A 19,548-nucleotide genomic window follows, 5' to 3' on the forward strand; every position below is an offset into this window, starting at 1 on the left:
TCAATTTAGTATTAGTCACAGAAATGAGGTACCTTGGCATTGGTTCAAGCACCACTGTCCAGATTTAGGCTGCAGTTAATTTTGCATTTCCAGCATGGGGCTCGCTGCTTCAGCCACTGAGGAAAAGGGCTGCCAGGCATTCCAGAATTTAGGGCAGTGCCTTGGAGTTAAGCAGCCAAGTCTCGCTTGTGCCCCTTCCTGTATCAAAACCAGTATGAAGAGTCCCTTAATGAGAGCCTTGGGGGCCTGGTGAGCTACTGGATGAAGGAGCAGTGGGAAGAACTGTGGCTCTTTTTGCTGATCCTGTGGGGCTTTGCTTCCGTGTTTCATGTCTCATCCATCTGTCCTCTGGGAAGGGATGCCTGAACCCTTCAGGACTCCCAGCCAGTGCAGTGAGATCCTGAGCAGTGTGAGCCTCCCTCCACCTGCCCAGAGCACCATGTCCCAGCTCTGAGGGGTGTGGGGATGAAAGGAGCACCCGCTGTGGTTTTAAGATTCCTCTGGAGAGTGCAGCTCTGTTTGTACATGTCTCCTCCATCCTGGTGTCGCCAACTTCTCTGGGTGCTGGAATTCACTTGGCAGTGTGTGCAGCCCAATGCCAGATCTGGAGAGGTGTTTTGTGCTGTGGGTGGAGCTGGAGAAGCTGCTGTGGGACACTGTGGGGGGCTCACTGGGGTGCAGAGCAGCTTTAGGAGCCTTCCCCACCCACTCCAGCAGCACGGAAGGCTGAGCTTTGGATATAAAAGACTTTAATTCCAGTCAGGAAAAGTAAGGCTGGTGAGCCCTGTGGTATGACAACATGCATCTCAAGCACTTTCAAAAACTTTTGTTCAGGCTTTAACTCTGCTTTAAAACTGTTTATAAGCTAAATCTGTGAAGGAAATAACTTTATCTCCCTTTGCTGTAGGAAGGAGCACTAGCTTTTCTCTTCCCTCCTCTGTGTTTTTCTCTTCCCTCCTTCCCACTCCAACACCTCAAGAAAAATCTCTTAGCAAACCAGGTGTAGAGATTTGGGTTTTGGAGGCTATGCTGTGCCAGTTGGATGAATCTATCTCCAGTTCTTAGTTGGATAGGGAAAAATAATACGGCTCGAATCCTCTCCATGCTTCTGCCTAGGGGCATGTATGAAACCCATCTGCAGTCTGTCCTCTCTCTCCAAATTCCAATTGCCTGGGGTTTGCCACTTGCCTGTCCTGTCCTGTGCTTGGCTCTGCCTGCTTTCCCAGGGCAGATTCTCTGGGGAAGGTCACATTTATGGGCAAAACCACCAGCTTTCCCTGTGGTCACTCCAGCTCAGCAACAACCTTGCCCTTGGCTTCACTTTGCACAGGAGGGGAGAGAGGAGATGAGTGACTGGTGCTTGTCTGTGCTATCCCAGTATGTCTATTAATAGCTTCCCCCTCAGCTGGGGAACCAGGACCTGGATCAATCTGATCGGTCCACAGCCGTGATTTAACACGAGAGAGGTGGTGAACCCTCTTGAAAAGGCGTGTCCGGAGTCCCTGCGAGGGATCGGGAAGACAAGACACCGTTGGGATCCTCTCTAGGACCAGGTGCAGCCCCGAGCAGTTTGCCGTAGCCGGACGCCTCTGCCTTCCTTTGGAAGGTACTGATTTTCTGATAATAGTACTGCCCTGACCTGGGGTGGACTTTAACTTTGGGAAAAGATATCTGCAGACCTGAGCATTCGTTTTTATTGCGTGGATGGTCTTATGTTTGCCGTCTGGAGAGATCTGGCTCAGAACCATGGAGTCTCTATCTCCGACAATGATTTATTGGAGTTTCTTCAATTTGCAAACAGTCGTGTTTTTTTTCACGAGTCTGGCTTTTTCCCTGGATCCAGAGGCTTGGAGGTCCCTGTATTTCGTCGTCAGGCAACGCGTCAGGCAAGATTTCCGAGTAACTCAGTACATGATAGTTTTTTTAAAGCTTTTTTCCGATAGTCCTGGGATGGACCCCAGTGAGCACGTCTGTACGGGGCAGGGGGGTCCCCCGCACCCAGCGGGGGCCTTTCAGCCCCCCCCATCACGGCCGGATGGAGACCAGTTTGTTCAAGGACAGTCTTCGCTGCTTGGTGCCTGCCGCGCAGGGCGCGGGGCAGAGCCTTTGTGCAGGGCTCAGAAGTTTTTTTTCTGCTTCTGCACAAGAGGAGCCGCCTCCACCGCCGCCTCCTCCGCCTCCTCCTCCTGCAGCGTGCGAGCCCCTCCTCCTCCCCTCGGAGGCTGCGGAACCACTGCCGGCCCCGGCGGAGGCACCGCCTCCCTTGCCGGTCCGCCCGCCCGCAGCCGTGCCGCCTCCTCCTCTGCCCCATTCGGAGCTGAGAGAAACACTCGCCACTGAGAGCCAGCCTGAAGCCGCTCCAGCGAAAGCGGAGACGCCGCCTCCCCGCCGCTTCGCGCCGCCCTGGCCGTGCCCGCGCCGGCCCCGCTCGCCGCGTCAGCCCCTGCCTCGGAGTCGGCGGCCGCGCCTCCGGCAGTGACAGCGGCGCCTCCGGCACCGCCCGTCATGGCTCCGGCGGCGGCGGCCGCGCCCCCTGCCCCGGCGGCCGTTCCCTCCACGGCGGCCGGCCTCGCCGCGCCGGAAGCGACTGTTCTCTTCGTGCATCACACCGCGGAGGGCGAACGCCTGCTACCTGCAACCTCCGCTCCGCAACCTGCCTAGGACAGTGGCTTTGAAGTAAATAAGAAACGGCCAGGAGACCTTGCGCTCCTTTCTTGATAAGGCCTTTATTAAAAGATAGCCTAAGGGGGCGGGGGTACGGCATTCGCGAGGCCACCACTACTCCCAGGGAGTCGACGTCCCAGAGGAGGGGGCAGCGTCGGGATCTTTGCCCTCAGAGGATACATCCAGAGACTCAATTATGGCTCATTGGTCTAAGGGGGTTACTCCGTTCGGACCTCTCTCCAGTCATGGCGACCGGCTCCAGGGGTATTGAAGGCTTTCTCGGATACTTTGAGACTTTCCTGTCCCGTAGATGTGGATTGTTGTGCAGTCCCTACTTTGGTTTGTGGTCTGAGTCCAGTTTTAGTCCTCTGCTGGGGTCCGGCAATTAATATGCAGCATACGCTAGGCCTCCTGGGAATCAGGAAGTCACCTCAGGGAGCAGCGGCTGAACTACCCGACGCCATGAAGGGGACAAAGAGGGTTCAACTTACTAGGCATAAAAGGGTTAACACCAGGGGAACATACCAAAACTAGGGGAATACAACCGGAGTGTGAACTGGGCATTGGGGCAATTACATCAGGTAGGGAAAATACGGACAGGGTGGAATCAGTGAATACACTCAAGTGAACTTCCAAACTGTGGAATAAGCAGACAAATGACTGAACATACAAACAATCGAACAGCGGAGTAAACATACAAACAAATGGTTAAACCTTAAATTTATTCATAACAATCCCCCCTCTGTTACTTTGACTGGGTGTAAGCCTGCCTCAATTAGCAGTTTCTGGCTCCTGATAGTAAAACTTCCTCAGTCTTTGGTATTTGTCATACACTTCCTTGGCTGTCATTCTCTCTGTACCCTCTAACCTCATTATATTAGTTTTTCTTTTCCCTTTCTTTTTGGAGGCTTCTAGGGAAGTGGGAATCATGCTGCCTGACTGGATTGCAGATATAATTATTTTAATTAAGCATGGTATAAGGCAGGGAAAGAATAGCAGTCCAGCTAACCCTGCTACTGCGATAAATGCTACCTTTTTCCACCAACTAGTCTTCCATGACCAAAAGTTATCCCACCAGTCTGTGTTAACAAGCGGAGTCCACTCTTGGGTTCCGACATAAGCAATTTTCCTGATTTCCTTAGATATGTTACAGATGACTTCACTCCTATTATCTATCTCAAGGCAATGCTCTGTGGTGTTAAACTTCCCACATATTCCTCCCTTGTCTGCTAGCAGGTAGTCAACAGCTAATCATATCTGGTATACAACAGTGCAGGTTTGGGAAAGTTGTTCACTAACATGGTCTAGGGCTAGGGCAGTCCTATTGGAAATGGTTTCTGTTACTGCTTGGAGTTTAATTATACGTTTTAACATGTATATAGGGGTCCGGTACCCCCGCGAGCCATCTTGCGCCCAGGTGGCAGGTCCATATGTCTTAATGCTTTCCTCAGGAGTCCATGTTTTTCCTTTCCATTTTTGGGTTCCTCCCAATTCCACCAGACTCCTTTTTTCCCTTTTCGAAGATGTTTTCAGATTATCATATAAAGGAACTCCTAACCCTGGACCTGCCTCTTTGGGAAGTAGGAAAAAGGATGGCTTTATGATTCCTATTGTGCAACTGCCTGCCCAATCCCCTGGTAGATGCGTGTAAGCTGCTTTCCCACAAATCCAAAAAAGATCTCCCAGAACCTTCCAGAACCCTTCCCCAGTTTCATGAGGGAATTCCCAAAACTTTGATATAGACGTCATTCCCCAAAAGGGGTTAATTCCTTTATCTGCACACTCAAACAAGTCATAACCTTCATTGTATACACACCCCCTTTCTCTTTTACTCATACTCCCAATACCGGTTGGGTTCCTGGGGAACCCAACGCATGATGAATGGTGTTCCTTTTGTTATTAAATATCGCTTACAAGCCATCCTTCCCACTGGGGTGCAGAACTTGTTTCCTGTTCGTAAAATGCATTCTTCTCCAATCACACTGTTCTTTAATTCCCACCTCTCCTTTCTTCTATACTCTGGTGTCACTTGTCCCTCCTCTGTTTTGATTTCCAAAATTTCTCTTGGTTTGAGGCTCATGCCTTCCCAAGGCCACACATCTGACATTTGTGTGCTCCCACAAACCCAGCATCTGGTGATGTTTAACTCTTTGCTGATCTTTTCTACCAAATCAATGAACAGGTTCTTCCCACCTAGATCTTCCCGTTCTTTGTTACTAGTTTCTATATTCACTTTCTTTTCCTTAATTATATTCACTCCCCCTTCAGTTATATCTTTTTTTCTCCAAGCATAACCAGTTATCTTTCATGGGACAGTCCCCTAGGAGTCTTTGCCTCAAAGAGGCCGTATTCTTCGTGAACCAGTAGACCTTCCCTCCCTCTTTACAAGTTTCCAATTGGGACTGATTGTAACAGGAAGGACTCAAATTGGTATGTACTCTTACTAGAGACTCCCAAGTTCTCCCCGTCATACAAGGGGTGGTAACACTTGATACAGGAGTCCATTCCTCCTGTACTAGAGAGACTCATAATCATGATTATCATCACTTTTATAGAGGGTCGACTCATTTTCCTCAGGAGTCTGGTAGGGGTCATTTTCCCTTGACCTCCCCCAGTCTTGCCTCCTGGGATTATCTTCCGTGTCTCTACTGCACAGGGGAACTGAGTCTTAAGGTCTTTAAACCTTGTCCTTCCTGTCTCCCTCCCCTATTCCCTGTTTTGGACTTTGCTATTCCTGAGGGGCACTTGTCCAAGGGAAGATATATCTTCTAAGGAAGTGGAGCTATCTCTTAAGAGGGTTTTAAGGTAACAGTTTCAATACATTCAGAAAACTTACAACTTATTCACTTGTAACAGAAACTGTGCAGGCAACAACTATTACTGGTGCAGTTTAACAACTGTATTAATTTTTGGGAGTTTTCTTTAATTTCACCTTTAAGGCTCCAGTGGGTATAGCAGTCCAGGCTGGGGTACTGTCCGTTGACCCAGCCTCTTCCCTTGGGGGTTCCACAGGTCCTTTTACTCGTGAAATGTGCGTCCACCCTTTTTCCCTGGTCCTGACGGCTGTGTGTGTAGTAAGTAGGACTTGAAATGGTCCTTCAAATCATGGGCTAAGAGGAGCAGTAGTCCAAGATCTAATTAGAAACCAATCTCCGGGACTGATGTTATGGGTGCTTGTTTCTAAAGGAGGGGTCTGGGGGAGATATCCCTTTTTCCTGAGTTCCCCTAGTGTTTTTATGATTGTTTCTAGATATTTCCGGGATGCTTCTTCTCCCTCTACATATTGCGCAGTACTGTAAGGGGAGATTAGAAATGGGAGACCAAACAACATCTCGTAAGGAGACAATCCCAGGTCTGCTCTAGGTTGAGTTCTGATCCAAAGTAAAGCAAGGGGGAGACACTTCACCCAGTCCAATCCTGTTTCTAAAATCAATTTTGTGAGTACTGTCTTGATGGTCTTGTTCATCCTCTCTACCCTGCCGGAGCTCTGGGGATGCCATGGAGTATGTAACCTCCATTTTATCCCTAGAGCTTGCGTGGTGTCCTGCAGAATGCGAGCTGTGAAATGTGGGCCTTGATCAGAATCAATATTATTGATTCGCCCATACCGGGGGATAATACTTTCTAATAAAATTTTTACTACTGTCCCCGAGGTCTCGTTTCAGGTGGGGAAAGCTTCTGGCCAATGAGTTAGGTGATCTACGATCACCAGGAGATGTTTATATCTCCTCGCTGGGGGCATTTCTGTGAAGTCAATTTGCACATTTTGGAATGGTCGCTCAGCCAATTTTCTTCCTCCCGGTATAGGTTTCCTCATCACCTTTTGGTTTACCTTCTGACATGTTATACAACCTTGTGTGATTGCCCTTGCTATGTCGTATATTCCTACACAGACGTAATCCCTCAAGAATTGGTCACACAGTCCTTGTGTCCCCCAGTGAGTAAGCTGGTGTATCTAGGCTAGAACTCTCCGTGCTAGAGCTTTGCATATAAACTTTCTCCCATCTGGGAGAATCCACTCCCCTTGGGGCCCTTGTTGCAGTTTTAGTTCTTGTATAACTTTTTGTTCTCGCTCTGAGAATACCATGGGTTCCTTAAGGTATCCCCTTCCCCATTTGTGCTAGTAGCATCTGTTAACTTCAGAACTCTGACCGGTTCTTTTGGGTCTTGGGCTGCTTCTTTTGTGGCTAAATCGGCTGCCCGGTTCCCCCGTACTTCTAAGGTATTACCTTTTTGGTGCCCCCTCACATGTACTACTGCAATTTCTTCAGGTTTCAGTCACGCCTCCAAGATGGACTTAATCATCTCCCTATGGGCTAAGTCTTTGCCCTTAGAATTCAGGTAGCCCCTTTCCTCCCAGATTTTACCAAAGGCGTGGACAATACCAAAGGCATACCGAGAATCAGTGTAAATTGTTCCACACTCCTGGTCCAGAAGTTCTAATCCCCGCTTTAGAGCATACACTTCACATAATTGGGCAGACCAATGTGCTGGTAATTTTCCCTTCTCTTGGACTTCTAGATCTTTCTCATCAGATACTTTTATCACTGCATATCCTGACATCCGCTTTCCATTCACTACTCTCGATGACCCGTCACAAAAATATATTTCTCCCTGTCCTAGGGGTGTGTCTCCTAAGTCCAGTCTGACTTCTGTCTGCAAACTAATAGCTTCCACACAACAGTGTTCCAAACCGGGGGCTGGTCCTCCAGATAAAAATTGGGCTGGATTTACTAATCTGGTTGTGACTGATTCCAGGTGGTCTGAACTCATCAACATAATTTCATACTTTAGTACTTGGGCATCGGAGAGCCACTTGTGTGCCCCCTGACTAAGAATGCCCTTAATGTCATGCCGGGTATATACTCTGATTTTTCCTTGAAATGTCAATTTTTGAGCCTCCTCAACTATAAAAGCTGTTGCTGCTGTTGCCTGGAGGCACGTTGGCCATCCTCTGGCTACGGGATCTAGGAGTTTTGATAGATGCGCGATAGGCTTCTTGTGACTGGCCCATTCTTGAGTTAAAACTCCGTGTGCTACCCCTTCTTCTGCATTAACGAATAGATGGAATTCCTTCTTTAAATCTGGCAACCCCAGGACTGGTGCCGAGATAAGTGCTCCCTTGAGTCTCTCTAACCTCTCATCATCTTCTCTTGTCCATTCTATTGGGTCTGGAAGAACCAGCGTTTCATATAGAAATTTGACGTTCTGGGTGTAATTTTCCAACCATAATTTACAATAGTCAAATAAACCTAATAATTTCCTAATGTCTCTTTTTGTTTTTGGGGCTGGAATTGATACAATCCCTGAGATCCTCTCAGGATTCAACTTTTTGTACCCATGTCCAATCATGTGTCCCAGGTATATTACCTGAGGTTCCACAAACTGTAATTTGTCTTTTGATACTTTTAGTCCGATTGTCCCTAAATAGTTTAGTAATTTGATGCTGGTTCTCTGAACTAGCTCCTGGTCCTTCCCTGAAATTAAGAGATCATCTACATACTGGAGTATCTGTACTCCTTCCTCGGGGGTGAAGGCCTCCAATACTTTTTCTAGAGCTTGCCCAAACAGGTTAGGAGACTCACAAAAGCCCTGGGGCAACCGGGTCCACCTTAGCTGCATCCTTCTATTCCCCTCAAGGTTTTCCCACTGAAAGGCAAACCAGTCCCGACATTCCGGAGCTAATGGACAGGCCCAGAACGCATCCTTCAAATCTATGGTTGTGAACCATGCGTGATGATGAGGGATTTTGCTTAGAAGGGTATAGGGATCTGCTACAGTAGGGTGTCTCGCTATTGTTCTTTTGTTGACCTCTCTGAGGTCTTGTACTAAGCAATATTTCCCTTCAGCCTTCTGGATTGCCAAAATCGGGGTATTATGCGGTGACATACACTGTTCCAGAATACCTTTGCTTAGCAGAGATTGAACAATGGGCTCTAAAGCCCTTCTGTTCTCTAAAGACAATGGATATTGTTTGACCTGTATAGGAGGTCCCTCTGTCACCTGTACCTTTAAAGGGGGAATATCTGCCCATATTTTCCCTTTCCAGCCCAAACCTCTTGACTTATTTCCCCTAAATCTATTTCAGTCAACCTCAGCATTTTAACCACCATCCTTCCCCCTTGAGGAATTATTCTTATCCCTAACTGCACCTGGAGGTTTCTGCCTAACAAATTAGTATCTAAATCAGGGAGGTAAACCAAGTCTACCTGACCAGCCCAGGAATTTCCTTTTATTAGTATTTTTTCCAAAACTGGCGCTGGAAAGGGTCTGCCCTCTGCCTCCACAATTTCACAAGTCCTACCTCCCATTGTTACTCCCAGTGGAACTTGATTAATACTAGAACGATCTGCTCCAGTATCAACTAAAAATTCAAACTCTTGAAAGTAGGGACCTACTTCTAAAGTTAGCAAGGGCTCAATAAAATGGTACATGAGGTCCCCCAACACATAGAGCCCCTGACACCCCTAGTCCTGCCCTCTTAATATTCTTTCAAGGGCCTCCTGCTCTCTCATGATGGCTTCATCTCAAGAGGCCTTCTGACAATCTCTCTTAAAATGTCCTACCTCTCCACAATAATAACATTTGAAATCCTCAGGCCACCTGGGCCTCACTCACCAAGCTGCTACAGGAGCTTTATTAAAGGGTGTTCTCCCACTAGGTGGATTGGAATTCTCCTTCCCTTCAGCTATTTCTTTCCCTACCCCTACACTTTCTCTTGCCACTGCAATCATCATTCGTGCTTTGCTCTTGGCTTTCTCTTCTTCTCTGCGCAAGTACACTCTTAAAGCCTCTCTTAGCCAATAATTGATTCCTTTTTCCTGCCAGTCTTCCAGCCTCTCTAGCTTCCTCCTAATGTCTGGCCATGCCTTGGATACAAACTGAACCTTTAGCAAGACTTGGCCCTCTTGGCTCTCCGGATCTATATTGGAGTATTGCTGAAAGTTTTTTTTCAACCAGCCCAACCAAGCAGCGGGGGTCTTATCCTTCTCCTGACAACAAACGCCAGCTTAGAGTTGGTTCCTTTGGGGACTGCCTCTCTTATCCCTCTGATTATCAGAGTCCGGTACTCCTCCATATTCCTCCTATCTTGTGCCTGGTTGGGGTTCCAACTTGGATCTTCTACAGGTAACTTACGGTCTGCAGGAACCCCAGTTTGATTTTCCCTGTCCCAAATTTTTATGGCAGCAGCTCGAACCAACTTTACTTCCTCAGGACTAAATAATATCTTTAAAATGGAGGTGAGCTCCCCCCAAGTATAAATATGAGGGCCAAGAAACTGGTCAAGTTGTTGCGATACCCCTACTAGGTCCTCTACTAGATTACCCATTTCTTTCTTAAAGCCTCTTACCTTTGAGGAGGTAAGGGGTGCGTTTACGTGTCCTACCCCACCAAAAACTCCCCCCATAGGTACCTGTCTTAAGGGGAATAACCGATCTGCCCGCATAGCTCGGGATCTTGTATTACAATATGGACCCTCATCTAATCTCTCCCGTGGGGTCTCATTGTGGGGTTGGGGAGGTTGCAAATCCTCAGCTTCAATGGAATTATCTATTGAGGGCCGGGGTTCTCCCCACTGACGAGGGGGCTTAGGGACCACCTTTAGTGAAGGAGACATGAACATAGGGGTAGCAATTTTTGCTAACGGGTGTTCAGAATAAACTAAAGAACTCAGGGTATATGGGGAAGAAGTAGGGGTAGAGAGGGAGTCAGGGAGTTGAGATGGGGCAGGGATGGGAACCTGGCGCTGGGAGGCTTGAGGCGGGTTACTGGGGGCAGTAGAGACAGGGGTCTGTAGGGATGACTGAAGAGGGGTTAAAGGAGTTATGGACGATGGCGGGGTAGTAAGTGGTGGAGACAAGGGAGAAGACACCTGAGAAGGAGGGGGAAGTACTGGGACAAGAGGTTGTGGAAGGGGAGTTTGAGGAGCGGGGGAAGTTGTTAAGGGTGATGAAGCAGACAAAGAACTGGTAGTTTGGGACAGAGAGGTTTGAGGGTCAGGTGAAGAAGAAGGTAAGGGAAGGAGGGTTGGAGGAGGGGGAAGAGGTATAGGAGTAAAGTTTGGTGGAGGGGGTAATGGAATAGGATTTGGTAGTGGCGGTAAGGGTTCTGGGGAACCTATAGGATGAAGAGGAGGAGGCAGGTGATCTAGGGAATCCCATGGTTTACTCTTTTCTTTCTGTTCTCTGTCTGGCTCCTCCTTGCATTCTTTTAACTTGCAGATCTTAACAGACTTCCTTCCAGACTTTTCCTACCCCCAACAGGCAGCGTATACCAGTTGTTCTTCCTCTGGCTCGGGTTGACTACGTAAACTCTGCATTAATTGAGCACACATCCAGGCGTCCTCTGACCCGAACCACGGCCATTCAGTATCTAGCTTTGGCCATACTTCCATACAAAGATAGATCATCTTAATCTTATCTAAATCCCGGGTTGCCTTATTCATTGCCCAGTCATCTAACCTTCTCCCGAGGGGGCTGTTCGGGGGAATGTTCTTAACTCTCTTGGCCTTTCTACCACGGGAGCTCCTTTTGCTAGTACATTGACCCATCCTGAGGGTATTACAAAAAAAACTCTTAACGTGCCCTACCCAAACACAAAACAACTGACGGACAACACAAATTAGACTAAAACTTACCTCTTTCTCAACAACTGATTCACTCAAAACAAACTTCTACCTCCTGAGACCAATTAAGAATCCACCGAAACAAAACAAAACTGCAGTCCCCCTCAATCCTTACTGCGCTCGACTCACACTTCCCCAGGGTCCTGAGTGCCTGGGTTAGTCTGGGGCCTGCAGGTCAACACCCTAATGCTCTGTCCTCCACCTGCCCGAAGGAACACGCTTCACACACACACTTCCCCAGGAGCCTAAGTGCCTAGACCCTAACCTGAGGTCTGCAGGTCAACACACCACGACTTTCAAAACCCTTCTACCTGCCCAGAGGGTTGGACTGCGCCCGACTCACACTCCCCCAGGATCCCGAGCGCCCGGGTTAGCCTGGGTCTGCAGGTCAACCCACCGCCACTTAAAAACTCTTCTACCTGCCCATAGGGTTGAAACAAACTAAACAAAACACACACCAAAAGACAGGGGAACTACACCAACTCAAATAAAACCTAGGGGTCCCTCCCCACACCTTCTCCTTCAGGTTGGGTTCCAACGGCCAACCCCTAGGGGGGGGAAGTTTTGGAGTGAAGTCCTAGCAGGCTAATCCCTCCCCCAGCCCTTAACTCCCCCTTTCCCAGAAACCCAGAGCCCGGTCCCAACAGGGTAGCGCTATCCTCTTCCAGCATTCCTGGGTCCTGACCTAGAGGCCGGGTCCTAGCGGAGATCTCGGGGGCCCTTTCTGGCCCCTACTCCCTCCCCGTACCTCCCATGAGGCTAGGTCTTAGCGGGGCCTGGGTCCTCCCTCCCTCCACCTCACAACTTAGTCAGGGGAAGCTAATCAGCTAACCCCTGAGGGAGGCGTCTCACTCGCTTCACCGGGCCCAAATCAGGCCTCTTTTGCTTCCCCCGTTCCCAGCCGGCCCCCTCGCGGGAGTCCGGAACCCCAGTACTAGGGGTCCTCACTTGCCATGGGGGTCCAAGCTGCCGGCCCCCGTCTCACTTGCACACACACTCGGTCACCGACTTTCCCCGTAGGCTGTCTTCGCCGTCCAGATGTGGACAGCTGTCCTCCGAAGGTCCGAGGTGGATGGCCAGTCCTCCTGGGCCCTCGTGGGTGTGGTCTATCCCGGACGAGCCCCCAATTGAAGTAAATAATAAATGGCCAGGAGACCTTGCGCTCCTTTCTTGATAAGGCCTTTATTAAAAGATAGCCTAAGGGGGCGGGGGTACGGCGTTTGCGAGGCCACCGCTACTCCCAGGTGAGTCGACGTCCCAGAGGAGGTATAGACGATCCTGTCGATTACGGCAGGGTCGGAGTCTTTGCCCTCAGAGGATACGTCCAGAGACTCAATTATGGCTCATTGGTCTAAGGGGGTTACTCCGTTCGGACTTCTCTCCAGTCATGGCGACGGGCTCCAGGGGTATTGAAGGCTTTCTCGGATACTTTGAGACTTTCCTGTCCCGTAGATGTGGATTGTTGTGCAGTCCCTACTTTGGTTTGTGGTCTGAGTCCAGTTTTAGTCCTCTGCTGGGGTCCGGCAATTAATATGCAGCATACGCTAGGCCTCCTGGGAATCAGGAAGTCACCTCAGGGAGCAGCGGCTGAACTACCCGACGCCATGAAGGGGACAAAGAGGGTTCAACTTACTAGGCATAAAGGGGTTAACACCAGGGGAACATACCAAAACTAGGGGAATACAACCGGAGTGTGAACTGGGCATAGGGGCAATTACATCAGGTAGGGAAAATATGAACAGGGGTGGAATCAGTGAATACACTCAAGTGAACTTCCAAACTGTGGAATAAGCAGACAAATGACTGAACATACAAACAATCGAACAGCAGAGTAAACAGACAAATGGTTAAACATACAAACAAATGGTTAAACCTTAAATTTATTCATAACAGCTTTGCTCTGCCCCCGCCGCCTTTGGAAACCAGCCCCCCTGCGCCGCAGCCGGCAATCGATCCATCAGCGGCAATGCCCGCAGCGCCGGCCAAGGACCTCCCCCCACCAGCTCCGTCACCGGCATCGGCCGTGACACCCGCCTCGCCCCCCTCCCCGCTGATTCTACCGGGTCACCAGGCGCTGCGAACAGCGACAGCAGCGAGCACCAACAGCCTGGCTCCTCGCAGGGGTGTGCACCCCCGTGGCTGTGCACCAGCCTGATCATGCTGTGGAATCTGAAGGTTCCTCTGGGGAACACACCTTCCCTGCTGTGTCCTGGGGCAGCCCGTGCGTCCCGCTTCCGTTCGGGGGGCGGGAGCCGCGGCGTCCCAAGGGGCTGTGGCTTCAGCAGCACCTGGGTGGTGTGGGGGGAAGGCAAAATGCTGGAGGAGTTGCCGTGACGCTGGCCGCATGGTGGGGGTGGGCTGTGAAGATGAAGAGCCCGTCCCACTGGCCGGGCTTGGGCCGCCCGCCGGGGCTCGGGCCACCACCCTGCCAGCCGGGTCTGGGCTCCTTGGTCCAGCCTCCCGGCCTGGGGCCCCCGTGCCCCCCACGGCCGGGTTTGGGATCCTTGCTCCGCCCACTCGGACCGCGTCCACTGTCCCGCCCAGCACCGCAGGGTCCTAAAACCTGCTGCTGATGGGCATTCTGATTCTGAAAAAAAAAAACCAAAATCATTAAAATTAGTTTTAAGATTAATTAAATAGAGATGGTTGAAAAGACAAAACATGAAAAAGTGGTTGATTTAAGAGCTTTGGCCATAGCATTCCAGGAATTTTCTCAGTTCTTTTGAATTTGGTGATGGTTTTTTTTTGCACGGGAAAGGTATGTTTGCATGGTTGACGATCACCCAGATGTATTTGCATCAAAATCAGGGGAGTTTGGAAAATCATGATCCGGAGATGATTTCCAGCTCTGCTCATTTGAGTTTTATCAGCTGTTGCAGTCTCTGAGACAACATTCAGTGTTCTGGTGTTTGATAATTATATGATGTCACATTTAGTGGTTTTCTATGGTTTTTTAATTGTTTCAGGATTTTCTTCAGTTCTCTGTTTCAGGATTGAGAAGGACTTTTAAGGATGTCAAGATCAACATCTCCAGTCAATGAACACCTTCTCCTGACACTCAGCTGTTTGGACTTTGAAACTTGAGCATTGTTTTCATTGTTATTTGGGTTTTTATATTGTAAGCTTTGTTTTAGAGATTTGATAGAAGTAGGTGTTTGGCAGGTAAAGGATCTCTTTGAACATGCCACATCGGCATCTGATTCGGCTTCTGATTGATAATTAGCAAGTTGATAAGGGAACCTCTTGAGATGTGTTTGCTCTCTCTTTTGCAAGGGCCCTGCAGAAGAATTGCAAATGCAGTTTTTATTTCTTTTTAATTTATTTATACAGAAAAGGGTGATATGTGGCAAGCACATTTCTCTCTCTCTCTCAGGATTTTTCATAGAGGTGCACAGAGATAGAGAAAACAATTTCTATGTCTGCTCCTTGTTTTTCCTATGTGGAATGTGTTTGGAGAATTGTTCAACTGGGGTGATTGCTTGATTGGATTCTGGTGAGGATTGTTTGAGCCTGATGGCCAATCCAATCCATCTGTGTCTGGACTGTTGCGAACAGGGTCACGAGTAGTTAGTGAGTTAGATATGGTAGTTAGAAAAGTAGGTATGTAGTTTTAGTAACTTCCTTTATATAGTATAACAATGTATTATAGTTTAGGTATAATAAAGAAATCATGCAGCCTTCTGAAATGGAGTCGGACATCATTTCTTCCCACCGGGTTCGCATGCATTTTACAATAGAGCACCACGAGGCCTCTGAGAGCCAGGGGACGCCGCTCCCTGCACTCGCTCTGCAGGTGCCTTGACATAATCTCCAGCATGCTGTCACCACATTTAGTCGTGTCCAGGCGCTCGAGGACCTGGAAGGCACAGGGCAGTGACAGGGGACCCGGCCGGCAGGAGCCCAGAAGCGCACAGGGCTGGGCCCAGGCAGCAGCACAGGGCGTGGGCACTGTCCTGGCAGCTGTGGCTACGAGAGGGCAGAGAGCTGGGAGGCAGCTCAGCGAGGCAGCGCTGGCCAACAGGCTCACCTCCACAAGGAATGCCAGGGCAGGTAGATCCCAGCACGGCTCCTCCCTGCTGAGCTGCCGGAGCAAGTGGAGCGTGATGCAGGAACAGAAGGGGACCAAGACATTGCACATCTCCCTGGCAGGAGGAAAAAGGCATCAAGACCCTGAGGTGGGGAGACCAAAGCTCTCCCAGCACTGACTCACAGAGGTCTGGTCTTTCCCCAGCATCCCTGGAGGGGATGTGGACCGTCTGAGAGGCAGCCCCTTCTGGGCGCCCTCCTCTCCCAGCCTTTTCCAGTCTTCTTGGCCATCCCTCACTGACGAGGCCCTCTGGCCCATGACCACAGGGACTGTGTGGGGCACAGGGCACAAATGCTGGGGGCAGTGAGCAGAAGGGGGTCTCACCTGGCCAGCAGACCCACGGCATAGTGCTGGGTGTGAGCACACAGCATCATGTCCCAGCCACCCTTGCGCTCCATAGCCACCACCACATGGTCACACTGCAGTCGGCAGCGCTCAGTGCCGAGGTGTCCATGGGGCAGGGCCCAAGGGCAGAGGCAGGGGGAGCAGCGGGCCTGGTGCCCCCTGAACCTGCCCCTAGGCCAGGTTTCAGCCCAGCGCCTGAGGGGTGGAGAGGATGGAGAGCTGCTGGAGAGGCGACCTGGGGCTGAGCAAAGGCCCAGAAACTCACAGCCAGGGCAAAAAGGTCCTTGTTGTCCCCATCGGAGGTGCACATTCTGTGCAGAGGCCAGTCCTCCATCACACAGAGCAGTGTTGGCAGCGCTTTCTCCAGTGCTGGTCCCGATGAGCCTATGGCTCTCCACATCTTTGCAGCAGCTCTGTGGGATGGCAGCTCTGTGTCAGGGGCATCTCAGTCACAGCACCATGCCCTGTGCAGCTGTGGGGGCCCAGGTGACAGAGGCCTGGTGCCCTGAAGGGCAGGGGGGGAGCATTGGCAGCAGGCTCAGGAAACAGAGGGGCCCGAGGGTCCTGGGCCTCTCTGCCTGTCTGGCAGAGACCATTGGACAGGCTGTGCAGGGCCACGGGCCCTAAAGGCTGCTGAGCCCTGAGCTCTCAAGGCTCGTGGGCCCCGTACCTGTCACACGTTGGGGCACAGCGCAGGAGGGTCAGCACCACGTCATCAGGGTGTTCTTCTGCCAGCCTCACAATGTCCGTTTGCAGCCTGGCATCCACAGAGACGTGGGACATGAGACTCTGGTGGATGTTCTTCACCTTGGCTGGCACCTGGAGGAGGCATGGGGGAGACTTGGAGCGCTGTCCAAAGGAACAACTTCCCCAGCTTCCCCCAAGAAGTGCTTCTGTTCCCACCACACTGTGCTGGCCTCAAAGGCTGAGGGGGCCCAGAGACCATGGCTTGAGGGGACACACCATCCTGGGAGGCCTCCAGGTGTGGACCCAGGCTGCTTACCTGCTGCTGCTGGTGAGAAGAAACACAAGGCTCCTTGAAATAGTCAAATATGAGTTCCTGACTCAGAGTGGGAGTGGGCGTGGTGTCAGTATTTGCAAGGCCCTGAGTCTCTACACTGTTGGCGTTTGTGATGGCCACATCCTCAGTCACTGCCATGTCAGCCTTTGCCCTGTGATCGTTCATTGCAGCCTCAGAGCCTTCTGAGTGCTCCAGTGAATCTGGGCTGGTGTCAGTAGTTGTGATGCCCTGAGTCTCTTCATTGTCGTTGTTTGTGATGGCCACGTCCTCAGTCATTGATGTGAGAAGAGCCTTTGCCCAGGTTTCAGTCTCTGAGGTCTCAGCGTCTTCTGAGCGCTCAGCCAAGTCTGGGCTGCCATCAGGCTCTGCCTGGAGCCCGGTCAGCCCCGAGTCAGGCTCGGCTGTGCCCTCAGCTGCTGTGCTGCCGGTCTTCCTACGCTGAATGCGCAGGAACTGCCGGAACATCTGCAGGAGAAGAAAGGCCAGGGAAGCCCGGGATGTTCCATGGAGTGCTCCAAGCGTGGTGCTGGGCTGAGCAGTGACAGCAGGCCCAGCCCAGGTGGGGATGGCTGCTGGTACCTTCAGGCTTTTGCGGAAGCGGCCACGGGCGGGTTCCTGCTCTTGTGTCCGGTCCAGGGCTGCATCTGGCAAAGAAGCAATGCAAGGGCTGGCTGGAGGGCATCCCCCCAGAAAATGCTCTGGTCAAAAGAGAACTGGGGGAAAAGATGAGGAAAATGAAATGTCTGGTGAATGCGGGTGCAACACATTCTGTATTATATATAGAGTTGGAAAAAATTGGTCCTGGTAAAGTTTTGAATGTTAGTGGAGCCACAAGTCACCAGCAGAAGTTTTCCCTTTTAAAACCACAATCTTATAAACTGGGAAAAACAGTAGGAATACATCGGTTCCTATATATGGCTACGCCCCCCCAAAACCATTCGTCCCACACAGATGGGAGTGGCTTTGTAGGAGCAGATCAGTGAAAATCACTGATATGATATACAGTTAGCACAGAGCAACAGGGGATAGAAGCCCTACCTCTACGAGTTTTTGTCTCTATAGATTGGGTTTTTTTGGATTATTTCATTAATTTTGTTCATTTTATTAATCTCAATTACAAGAATTCCAATTTGGTATTTTGGATTATTACTAGTTATATTTAGTTTGATCTTTTTATTGTAATCTATTCAGATTGATTTATTTAATTGTTTCTGTTAGATTCATTTGGTGTTCTAATAGTATCATTTTATTTTGATTCTACATTTTAATAATTTTATTACAATTTATCAATTATTTTATTTGATTGTTTTACTCTACAAAGTTTTGTCAAATTTCATTATTTAATTTCAATCATTCAATTTAATTATTTTATTTAAAGTTGACAATTGTGATTCCAATTATTTAATTTCAGTCATTCTGCTTCAAATCTACTAATTATTTCATTTTATTTCAATGATTTGATTTTCAGTTATTTAAACCTGAACTGGATTAGAAATTGTTATTCCAATTGTTTTATTTCAGTTGTTGTATTCCATTTTTTAATTTCAAGTTATTAATTATTGTCATCAGATGACACAAGGAAAAACGACGCACCACAGCTTTGGTCACAATGAAGAGACTAATTTATTTTCTCTGACTCCAATCTTTTATAGTTCTCAAAAGATGCCAATGGATTGGAGGGTGAACGTGCCACCTCTCCAACGACACTGGACAAACTACCTGTGCATCAAATTTCTCCGCCTCTATGAAAGAATGCAAAACAATAGGTTGTTTACAGAAAGTTGTGTGGGAAAGTTCTCTACAAGAATGTAAACTCAGAAGGCTTTAGAAAACTCTTGAAAATCAGGGCGACAAATTATTTTATTCAATTGTTTTAATTTTAAAATTGTGTACAATTGTGATTTTAATTATTAATTTCAATCATTCTGCTTCAAATCTACTAATTATTTCATTCTATTTCAATTATTTGATTTTCAATTACTCTCATTTAAATCTGAACTGGATTGAATGTTGTTATTTCAATTATTTTATTCCAATTGTTTTATTTCAATTTTTTTTCAATATCTTATTTCAATTGTTTTACTTCAATTCACCAATTATTTTATGTAATTGTTTTAATCATTTCATTCTATTTCAATTATTTGTTTTTCAAATATTCTTATTTAAACCTGACCTGCATTAGAAATTGTTAATCCAATTGTTTTATTCCAGTTGTTTTATTCTGGTTGTTTTACTCCAATTGTTTCATTCCAATTGTTTCATTCCAGTTGTTTTATTTCAATTGCTTTATTTCAATTGATTAATTATTTAATTCAATTGTTTTAATCGAAAAAATTGTGAACTCCATTATTTTGTTAGATACAATACTTAAAATTAAATGATCATATTCTAGTCTGATTGTGGATTTCCAATAATTTTATTGAAATTTAATTGTTTTACTCCAACTGTTTCTTTATTGCAATTACACAATTCTCATTTTGTGATTCCAATTAATTTAATTCTGATCATTTTTACTTTAATTCAATTATTTTATTTTAATTATTTATTTCAATGGTCTTAATTAAATGCCAATACATTAATTTTTTGTTTGATTTCAATCACTTGATTATTCAATCTGGTGTTAATTACGTTATTTTAGATTGTTGTATTCAATATTTTGGATAGAATTTATTTTTGACCAATCAAGGTTCCAATTGCTTTATCAGTTTACTTTGTTAAGAGTAATTTCAATTGTCCTATTTCAAATAAGTGTAGATCCTTTCATGGGCTCATTTGAGTTATTGTTTGCTAGGTTAGTTAGTTGTC

Source organism: Vidua macroura, chromosome 7, assembly GCF_024509145.1.
Source record: "Vidua macroura isolate BioBank_ID:100142 chromosome 7, ASM2450914v1, whole genome shotgun sequence".
In the NCBI taxonomy this organism is placed as follows: domain Eukaryota; kingdom Metazoa; phylum Chordata; class Aves; order Passeriformes; family Viduidae; genus Vidua; species Vidua macroura.